The sequence below is a fragment of the Natator depressus genome, chromosome 2, assembly GCF_965152275.1.
Source record: "Natator depressus isolate rNatDep1 chromosome 2, rNatDep2.hap1, whole genome shotgun sequence".
Classification (NCBI taxonomy): Eukaryota; Metazoa; Chordata; order Testudines; family Cheloniidae; genus Natator; species Natator depressus.
The window spans coordinates 73,148,752-73,159,644 of record NC_134235.1 but is presented as its reverse complement, the minus strand read 5'-3'; the positions used below and the strand labels follow the sequence as shown (position 1 = coordinate 73,159,644).

General features: G+C 42.8%; 1 pseudogene; it reads left to right on the top strand.

The window, feature by feature from the left end:
• The first annotated feature begins 4,003 nt into the window (after positions 1–4,003).
• LOC141981429 (histone H4-like) lies at positions 4,004–4,315 on the top strand (annotated as a pseudogene).
• Positions 4,316–10,893: the final 6,578 nt, after the last annotated feature.

Below are 10,893 nucleotides of genomic sequence, written 5' to 3'. Positions count from 1 at the left end.
TGCCTAGGAAGGAGTACTGCAGAAAAGGATTTGGGAGGTCATAGTGGATCACAAGCTAAATATGAGTCAACAGTGTAACACTGTTGCAAAAAAAAGCAAACCTCATTCTGGGATGTATTAGCAGGAATGTTGTAAGCAAGACATGAGAAGTAATTCTTCTGCTCTGCTGTGCGCCGATTACATCTCAACTGCAGTATTATGTCCGGTTCTGGGTGCCACATTCAGGAAAGATGTGGACAAACTGGAGAAAGGCCAGAGAAGAACAACAAAAATTAATAAAGGTCTAGAAAACATGACCTTTGAGGAAAGATTGAAAAAATTGGGTCTGTTTAGTCCTTGTAACAACTTAAAAGGTTGTTACAAGGAGAAGGGAGAAAAATTGTTCTTCATCTCTGACGATAGGACAAGAAGCAATGGGCTTAAATTGCAGCAAGGGTGGTTTAGGTTGGACATTAGGAAAAACTTCCTAATTGTCAGGGTGATTAAACACTAGAATAAATTGCCTACAGAGGTTGTGGAATCTCCATCATTGGAGATTTTTAAGAGCAGGTTAGACAAACACCTGTCAGCAATGGACTAGATAATACTTAGCCATGCCATGAGTGCAGGAGACTGGACTAGATGACCTCTCAAGGTCCCTTCCAGTCCTACAGTTCTAAGATTCTATGAACTTTTGTTGGCCCTTCAAAAGGGTTGTTTATATTTTGAGTTGATTGATGAGAATGTATTTATTTATTATTTCCTTTGAGGGCTCTGGGAATTACTGCAATCAGCCTTGAGGAATTGTTGGGCTAGGTGTTGTACAAAGACATGGTCTCTGCCCCAGAAAATTCCATTTAATCAAAATGTTAAGAAAAATATTCCTGTTGTCTTAATCCTGCAAATGTAAAAATTCCATACTACATAGGTTCTTATACTGCCCTTATCACCACAGTTTCTGAGCACCTTCCAGTAGTCATGTGACTACAATCTGTCTAGCAGGAGATTTTCCTTTCTTTCCCTTTCTTGTAAACAAGGAGAGTCAAAATCAGCTTTATGATGGAACGATAGCTGCAAGCCTAGCTACAGAGGGGTTATAATATAATACATCAGATGAGCTGGAACTTTTAGGTCTCTAGCTTAAAAAACATAAACCTCTGTCCATGGATAGAAATGAAGTGCACAGTTAGTTGCCAGATACAAAAATACCTTTAATGCATCGAAGCAAAGCAACTACCTTCTCCTCCTTTAAATCTCTCCTCAAGATTAACAGAACTCACTCAGTGAATGGCTAGGCTGAGGGAGATAGTTGACACTTTATATTAGACAAGTTATTTAAGAACTGTAAATATGTGATAAAAATGAACAGATTGAAGATCTCCTTCCCACCCACCCCCCTTTTAAAGTTACAAGGCCTATTTGTAAACTCTTTAGGGCAGGCTCCACATCTGTGCATGTGTTTGAAGAAGTCCTGGCCCACCTGAGCCTAGATCCTGACGGAGGCATTTGGACAGTATGGTAACATACAAATTGCTTCTATGTTGCAACTACTCATTAGAAGAAAACATTCTCACACCACAACATTTTTTGGGTGCTAAGCTTGAGAGACCTAGAACCTAATTTCCAAAAATGCCAAAGACCTCCAACATGCACAGCAAAATCAGATCCAAGAATCTCAAGCAGGACACCTAATTAGAGACCAAGTTTTTTTTTAAATGTTGGCTTTATTGTCCAGTTGAAGTCAATGGCTAAAAACTCCCTTTGATATGGACAGTTTCCCACTTGAACTCCATTATATAACTGGCAGTGTGTTATGCTGGAAGTAAAAGGCACAGTGGATAAAGATTCTCAGTTGAATTGTAGGAGAGGCCATGGAAATATCCTGATTTCCCAGAAGACAAGATATAATTGCCACAGAGCTCTCAGTGAGCATGGAACAGCTCAAACATTACTCTGTACTATATGGCACTGATACACACTAGAATTTCATCCTCACCTTGGCCAGGTAGGCTTTCAGGGCATGGGACCTCCTATAGCTGCAGTTTTGGCAGCTAAATTTTAAATGGAATTGTGAAGGAGCAGAGAGACTAAAGCTGGGCACAGCAGGCGTTAAAGAACACCTCTGGGTTCAGCTAGCCCCGCCCCATTATACCTACAGCCAGTGCCAGGTTTGGAGGGGGGAGAAAAGAAGGGAGCCTGGCTCAGTAAGGGGGTGACTGGTAAAGAGGCAAGAGCTCTCTCTGTATGCCTGCCTGAAGGCACAGACCAGCAACCTGCCTGCCAGTGCAGCCACTGGAAGCAAGTAAATCTTCCCCGGCCAAGGGGAACCTACAGAGAAGCCACAACTGTGGGGCAACTGGACTAGCGGGGCCACAACCCAAACTAAAAGGACTTGCATAGGGAGGAGGCTAGGAAAACAGGCCCTGAACTCCCCCACCCCCGAGCTGGGAGAAAGATCCATCTCCCCTGTTTAGGGGTTGAGCAACCAGGACCCTGGGCCAGGACCGGAGGGAGAAGGAGGGGTCAGGTCCCCGTACAGCCCCCCTAACCAAGGATCTAGTTACTAGGCTGCCTGGCCACTGAGGACCCTATCACAGGCACTTTCTGGAGCATCTACAACCATACTGGACCTGCCAGAGAACTTTGGGATCATTAAAGAATCATTTAAAAATGATATTTGAAATTTAGTTATGTGCTAAGTGTCCCCTTCCCTTGCCTCTATGCCATCTTTTCATTGCCATTAGTGAAAATATTTTCATGGCTAGTTAAGTGTTATCTTCAGAAGGCCACCTTTAATATACTTGGATCTAGCCTCTCACTGTCATGATTAGACTATTGTTCGTTACAAGCATTGCTGCAGACATCACTCAGATTAAATAAATATGAATGACAGAATGCATGTTAAACAGAAAGATCTGGAGAAGGAATGAAAAAAATGCCACAGAGCAACATTATCTTCACTCTCATCAAAGTTACATGTTTGCGAGTGAACAATTAGAATTTACAAATTCAGAATAGTGTTCAACTGATTGTAAAGCAACATTTTGATTCACACAGCGAAAGACTGATCTAAATGATGGACTCAACGGAGATATGGTATTTGATTTTTAGTATTAGATGAGTAGTCCCAATCAGCCATGAATTCTGTGTTGCTCCATTTTCTCATTAGTAAGTTGCTGAATGCAGCACCCAAGAAAAAGGGATGGAGCCTCACAAGACATGTTCCTCTGTGTCACGGGGTCCACTCACCGCTAGGGGCACCTCCTCCTGGCCACTCTGGGGATTAGCTCCTTCCACATCTGGACTCCTTTCTGCTGCTTACCTCACGCCTGACTGCCGCTCTCTCTCTCAGTCTCTGTGACCATGCGTGCTCCTTCTTCATGACTTGTCCCTCCTCCAGCCAGGTCACTATCTGCGTTTCCCCCATTCTGGAAATCAAAGTCCTTTCTAAAGAACAGGCTCACTACTTGGATAGGGCCAGACTGCAATTCCCTTACATACACTGACTTCAGTGAGACTGCTGAAGGTACTATTCAACATGATTAAGAGTATCAGTCTGGTCCATAGTACAATACTACTCAAGGCAGCCTCAGGCAGTCTTCCTATTCACTGCCCAACCAGTGACACTTCCCCAGTGGTTGGTAGGGGAACCTGGGCCCACCCTCTACTCCAGGTTCCAGATCAGGCAGTCTCTAGTCACTAGCCAAGGTCTGTTCTATCCTATACCCTACTGCCTTTTCCCCTGAGCCCTTCCCCTTACCTTCTGGTTCTCCCCACTTCTCTGCATTTGCCAGCCCCACAACTCCCTTCCCCCAGGGAGTAATTGTAGGCAACTTGCCTCTATAGCCCCCAAATACACCTCCCTTCTTCCCGGGAATGACTGCAGACTACTTCCCTGCAGCCCCCTCTGCTATCACCTTCCTGCCTTTATAAATCCAGGCTAACACGTTCCCCCTCAGCTGGGCTCCCTCATTCAGTCAGTGGATTACTTAAGCCACCCGCTTTGTCTGTACACCTAGCTGACATGTCTGCTTGTGGCAAGGGAGGCAAGGGGCACAGAAAAGGAGGTGCCAAGTGCCATAGAAAGGTACGGAGGGATAACATCTAGGGCATTCTGAAACCAGCTATTCGTCATTTGGCTTGCCATGGGGGTGTGAAGCGTATCTTCGGCCTGATTTACGAGGCAACTGTGTGTGGGGGGGGGGGGGGGTTTGGAGAATGTGATCCAAGATGCTGTCACTTACACAGAACGTGCCAAGCGGAAGACTGTAACTGCCATGGATGTTGTCTATGCTCTAAAGTGCAAGGTCGTACTCTGTGTGGATCTGGAGGCTAAGCCCATGTCAATAATTCAGCTGTGGCCTGTCTGGTTAATTGGCCCCCTACTTAGCCTACATTAACTCTTTCAGGGCAAGTGTGAGGTGAACACCCCATCTCACCATGGCACATGACTAATATTTTGTGTCCCCTTTTACATACAGCATATGCCTAGTGAAGTCAAACATCATATCAAACTACACTTGTATAGTTTCTTTCATGCCTTGTATCCTAAAGCATACTACAAGAGTCTGAAAAATTAATAGCTCAGATATTTAAAAATAGTAAGTCAAACCTGCATTTAAAAGATGGAGCTATGTGAATATCTCAAAGTGACCAAGGAAAGGGATTCAAGGTCCTAGGACTGGGGAACTGACAAATATTTAGACGTTGCGAGACCCTACTGTAAGGCATACACTGAAGGGACTATACTGTGGTTGAACTTTTTGGACAACTCCCCACTGCGTTTCCTGGGGGTGATAATTGTTAGTCTCTCCCTGGCCTTACAGGCTGTGGTTGCTGTGGTATGGGGGTAGATAGTTTGTGTTGGAGCTCTATTTTCACACACACCCCGGAGCTTCTGCTCCCTGTTACAGGTGCATGCATATCTATGTCTCTATTGGTTGAGATAATAAAGAATCCTGTGTTTTTGGAGGACAGAATTTGCATTTTGAAGCATGTTACACTAACAGACTGCTTCATACCCTCCTGTACCCATGCAGAGCTCTGCTAAAGCCACTGGGACTCTGTGCAGTGGTCTGTTCTGAGTGCAGGACAGGCACTTTAGTGTGGCATGGCTAATTCCACCACTGGCGTAATTCTGAACATAGGGCTCAAGAAGATATAGGATGGGATTTTCCAAAGTGCCTAATGGCCAGATTTTCAAAGGTATAACAGTGCCTATACGTGCAGATAGGTGCCTAACAGAATTTTCAAAAATGCCAAAACAGATTAGGTGCTTATCTGCCTAAATACCTTTGACAACTTGGCCCTAAGTGACTTAGGCACAGAAGTGAAAGTCAACAGGACTTGTGTGCCAAAGTCATTTAAGTGCATTTGAAAATCCTGCCTAGAACATCCATTCTTTCCCACTGAAATACCCAAAACTGCAGCACTCCCCTTGGCAGTTTCCTTCATTGCTCATATCATGCAGATTTACTGCGGCAGCATGCTACATCACAACAGGTTTTAATTCTCTTTTTGTAGAGTTATTGCCAGACGGCAAACTGGTATCCTAGATAATTGTGTTGAATAATGCGAAGTTACATTTGATTGAAACTCAGTAAAAGCAGTTTAAAACAAAAGAAGATCTAGTATAGTCACCTGTTAATGTGCTTTTGAAAAAAAGCTAATAGTTAAAGAAACACTGTGGTTATTCAGCAAGATATTCCCTCTAGGTTCGTTGTATATCAGCTTCCATGTGATGAAGCAACATCAAAATATAACTACTAAAAACTGAACCACTATAAATGGACAATATTCAGTCTGCTCAATCCCTTAAATTTGTGCTCTCCCATACCATTGTGTCTCAAGGTGGATATGTGAAATTTCAATTAGTTACTTTTCAGCTTTCTTCTGCATTGACGGAAATAAATCAAAAAGGTTTTCATGAATCTATTCTGAAGACAAAGCACTGCAAATTCTCCGTGCAAAAGCTGCTCTCTCTTAGGCGCACAAATATGCACAAAGTTAACTTGAAATATCTCAACCTTTTCCACTTAGAAAGGATTGTTTCCCCACGTCTGTGCGTATCACATGTACATGTAATGTGATGAATCAGCTCTGAAGAACTTACAGCTACTTATACGAGAGGGTTGCTCTTATCAGAAGGCTGCTCATGCCTCTGCAGTTATGCACATTTCTGACATGAAACTCATGGATATTTAGCTTTCCATGAATTCTAAAAAGTGCACTTACATCTAAATCTGAAATTCCTTAGCATGCGCATGTATTCCAAACTTACGGGCTGAGGATCTTCAATAGTACCCTGTACTGATTCAGGCTTATTTTTTCCCTGATCTTCACCAAACAGACACTTTATTTTTGAGAAACTACAAACATTAAACAGCCTGGAAATACTACATTTACACACAAACATTTTTTTTAAATGAAAATGCCACGAAACCAACCTTAACTCTGCCCCATATCAGGGCTACCTAGAACAAGAGAAAGCCGGGAGACAATCCTAGCCTCAAACCCATCCAATCCTCCCACATGCACCTTAATTTCATCAGTAATTTCCCCAAAAGTCAGGTAAATGATAATATCTGACAAAAAGAAAAACCATAGCTGTGCAGCAGCATTAAAACTGAGCTGCACCTGTCTATATGTTGCTGTAGAAAAGTATGTCTGCCTTCCTGAAGGTTATATGCAGTCACCAGAAAGAAGCAAGATTTAAAAACAACTATTCACCAGGAGGAGCATGTTTGGGAAAATTTCCGCAAAGTGTGCATGGTTTCAAACACAAAGTGTGTTCAGACTTTAAGACACATACCTGCTACATCTTAAACTACAAACTTAATGGCCAGAGTAAATATTATTGCTTGTAAACCAGGAGCACAGGGTGGCAGGATATCACACTTACCAATCACAGGCATGTATTTACAAATCCAAAGTCACCTACTCCAGGGAAAATACACAAATAAAGTGCTTTTCAGATGTCCACTGCCAGAGGCTGCAAACTTCTCAGAGTCCTTCATCCAAATGTCTCCACCTCACACAGAAGGCATGTGCACAGATTGGTGGGAGAGGATGGTAGAATGAAGGTGGTTTGGGTCAGGGATCCTCAACCTTTTTCTTTCTGAGCCTCCACCCCCCACCATACACACTGTAACCAGAGTGATCACTTAAGGTGAGTTATTACCAGCAGGGGGCGGGGGGACCTTTTGTAGTGATAATCAAGGTGGGCCATTTCCAGCAGTTGACAAGAACGTCTGAGGAACAGTGGGGTGGGGGGTCGGGAATAAACATGGGGAAATAGTTTTACTTTGTGTAATGATCCATCCACTCCCAGTCTTTATTTTAGCCTAAGTTAATTGTATCCAGTTTGCAAATTAATCCCAATTCAGCAGTCTCTCGTTGGAGTCTGTTTTTGAAGTTTTTTTGTTGAAGAACTGCAACTTTTAGGTCTGTAATCGAGTGACCAAAGAGATTGAAGTGTTCTCTGACTGGTTTTTGAATGTTATAATTCTTGACATCTGATTGTGTCCATTTATTCTTTTACGTAGAGACTGTCCAGTTTGACCAATGTACATGGCAGAGGGGCATTGCTGGCACATGATGGCATATATCACATTGGTAGATGTGCAGGTGACCGAGCCTCTGATAGTGTGGCTGATGTGATTAGGCCTTATGATGGTGTCCCCTGAATAGATATGTGGACACAGTTGGCAATGGGCTTTGTTGCAAGGATAGGTTCCTGGGTTAGTGGTTCTGTTGTGTGGTGTGTGCTTGCTGGTGAGTATTTGCTTCAGGTTGGGGGGCTGTCTGTAAGCAAGGACTGGCCTGTCTCCCAAGATCTGTGAGAGTGATGGGTCATCCTTCAGGATAGGTTGTAGATCCTTGATGATGTGTTGGAGAGGTTTTAGTTGGGGGCTGAAGGTGATGGCTAGTGGCGTTCTGTTATTTTCTTTGTTGGACCTGTCCTGTAGTAGGTGACTTCTGGGTACTCTTCTGGCTCTGTCAATCTGTTTCTTCACTTCAGCAGGTGGGTATTGTAGTTGTAAGAATGCTTGATAGAGATCTTGTAGGTGTTTGTCTCTGTCTGAGGGGTTGGAGCAAATGCAGTTGTATCTTAGAGCTTGGCTGTAGACAATGGATTGTGTGGTGTGGTCTGGATGAAAGCTGGAGACATGTAGGTAGGAATAGCAGTCAGTAGGTTTCTGGTATAGGGTGGTGTTTATGTGACCATCGCTTATTAGCACCATAGTGTCCAGTAAGTGGATCTCTTGTGTGGACTGGTCCAGGCTGAGGTTGATGGTGGGATGGAAATTGTTGAAATCATGGTGGAATTCCTCAAGGGCTTCTTTTCCATGGGTCCAGATGATGAAGATGTCATCAATGTAGCGCTATTTAGTCTCTAAGGTGCCACAAGTACTCCTTTTCTTTTTGCGAATACAGACTAACACAGCTGCTACTCTTCTTCCTTTCAGTAACTGGTATTTACAACTTTAACTGTCTTAATAAAATATCTTGCCTGGGATATAAAAATAATCTATAGAAAAGGCAGTGCTATGGGCTAAGTAGATGTGCAGTCTCTAAACTGCGCTGATCAGCATGTTCCGAGAGAGGCCTCATCATGGCTCGGTTCAGCTGCTCTGAGTTCACAAATATCACCACATACTAGAAGCCCAACAGCAGGAATGAGGGCATGAAACCCCCTGTGAAGAGCAACAGGGCCCTCCTTTCTGAGAATGGTAAGTGTACAGAAGATGTCCCTGTTGTACTGGCCGGGGCAGAGTTCACATGTCTAGTCTTCAGGGCATTAGCAAGAGAAGCACTCACTGTTGTACGGAGGCCATCACCAGGATTACGCATTAAGCAGGATTGATACAGACTTTACTACACTGTAGACTGGCACTCTATGATCAAAATACTCTTCATTTAGACTAAAGAAGTTGCTTACCTCTTATCTTTGCATACATAGTTATACAGCAAAACCTGGCTAATTTGAACTAATATCTTTGAGGCAGACTGATATTTACAGAATTGTGCAAATGAGCTAGTAAGTGAATGAACATTACCTTAAAAAAAAGAGGCAGAGATGATGTATCCCAAAATGTATTCTATATTTGGCAAGAGTGGCTTAGTTTTATTATATATAAAATTGTGGTTTTTCTGTATTGTATTCTGTATTACACACACTTCACTGGCTGGGCAAACCCCCACTACAGCTCTGCTGTTAACTCTTTGCTGAGAGCAGGGGGTAAAAACTCCTTTATGTATAGATTATGGGCTGTGTAGATTAGTGAACTTGAGCTAGCAGAGTACATGCAACACACATACATGTATATAGTATGCATTGCATACATACATATACAGTTTATTATAGGAGATGCCGTTGTCCACTGCTACATATTTTAAAAAAGAATGAATTTGATGAAAGCGATCATCAGACTGAAGAAACTGCAGTACAGTTTGTGATAAAGCCTTAAATTACACAGCTACTTCTATTCCTTGTCACCACATACAATTTTACCTATCTGCAGTAGTGCTGTGAAGAAAAAACAGCTGCATGTGGACTTGAGTATCACTGTTTACATTTATTTTCAGGTGGCAAATGGCACTAAATTATTTGAATCCCCTGAGCGTTAAGTTAACTGAATCTAAAGCAGGCTATCGTTGTATGAATTTTAGTAGAAAATGCTTGCTTGCACTTAGAAATTGAGGGGGAGAGGAAATCAGCTGCAAAGCATGACATTTTATACTCTGCAAGTCTATACCAGCTTCTCAAAAGCCTTTGTAAATATTAGATCTCACAACATCTGAGAGGTAGGTAAACATTATTGTCCTCATTTTCCAGATAAGGGGAAAGGTGAAGAATAGAGATACAGAAGAATTAATGGAAGTGACTTGCCCAAGCTTATTCAACAAGTGTGCATTAGAGTCCAAAACCAGAACCCAGATCTCAACTTCCCATCTCGTGCTTTAACCACAAGACGAATCTTTGTTCTTCTTATCCCGTCAATCTGTTTTGTGGCTCTAGTTCTTGATCTCCAAGTGTTCTTGTCAAGTTTATTTTCCAAGCTGACAACAACCTTCTTCATATCATCCAACATCTCAAATCCTCTTTTCTGGGTCTTCCTTGTGATCTTTGTCCCATGACTACTAGCTCTTGTACTCTCTGGCCAACGAATCCCACATCTTGTAATCTCATGTGACCAAGCCATCTCAGTTGATATTCCCTCAACTTTTCTGTGATGGGGGCTACTTGTATCATGGCTCATACTGTTTGGTTGTGTAGCCTGTCCACCTGAGCATTCTCACGCTGGCCGTGTAAACTAGAAGTTCTTCTCTTCCTCACCAGCAAGCAGTCCAACTTGTACCTCATAGTTGGCCTAGTCATGGTCTTATAATAGAATTCCCATCAACTCCCTCCATTTGCACTGAGCGATCTTCATGCAGTTCCAAACATCCACATCCACATCCCCAACATGGCTCAAAACTGAACTGAGGCATGTGAACTGTTGCACAGGCTAACTCTATACCATCTAGTTTTACTGGCTTCTCAATGTCCCTCTTAATGAAAGGATTGCATGTGTTCTCTCTTTTGTCAACTGATTCATAAACCATTTTCTTCTAATGCAGACCTCCATTGTTCTAGATCCCTTTCCAGTTTGTATTTATCTTTGTAACACAACACAATGTCATTAGTGAAAAACATGCACCAGAAAGCCTTTCCCCTGATCCATGTATCAATGTGTCCATTACAGACACAAATAGGAATGGGCTTAAAGCTGATCCTTAAAGTAGACCTACCTTCATAGTCAATGACTCACAGTAGCTGCAGCTATTTCTCACTGTTATTGTGCTACCCCCATACACGTCCATGATAGTCTGAGCAAACCTCCAGCAGACTGCACAACCACAGGCACCATC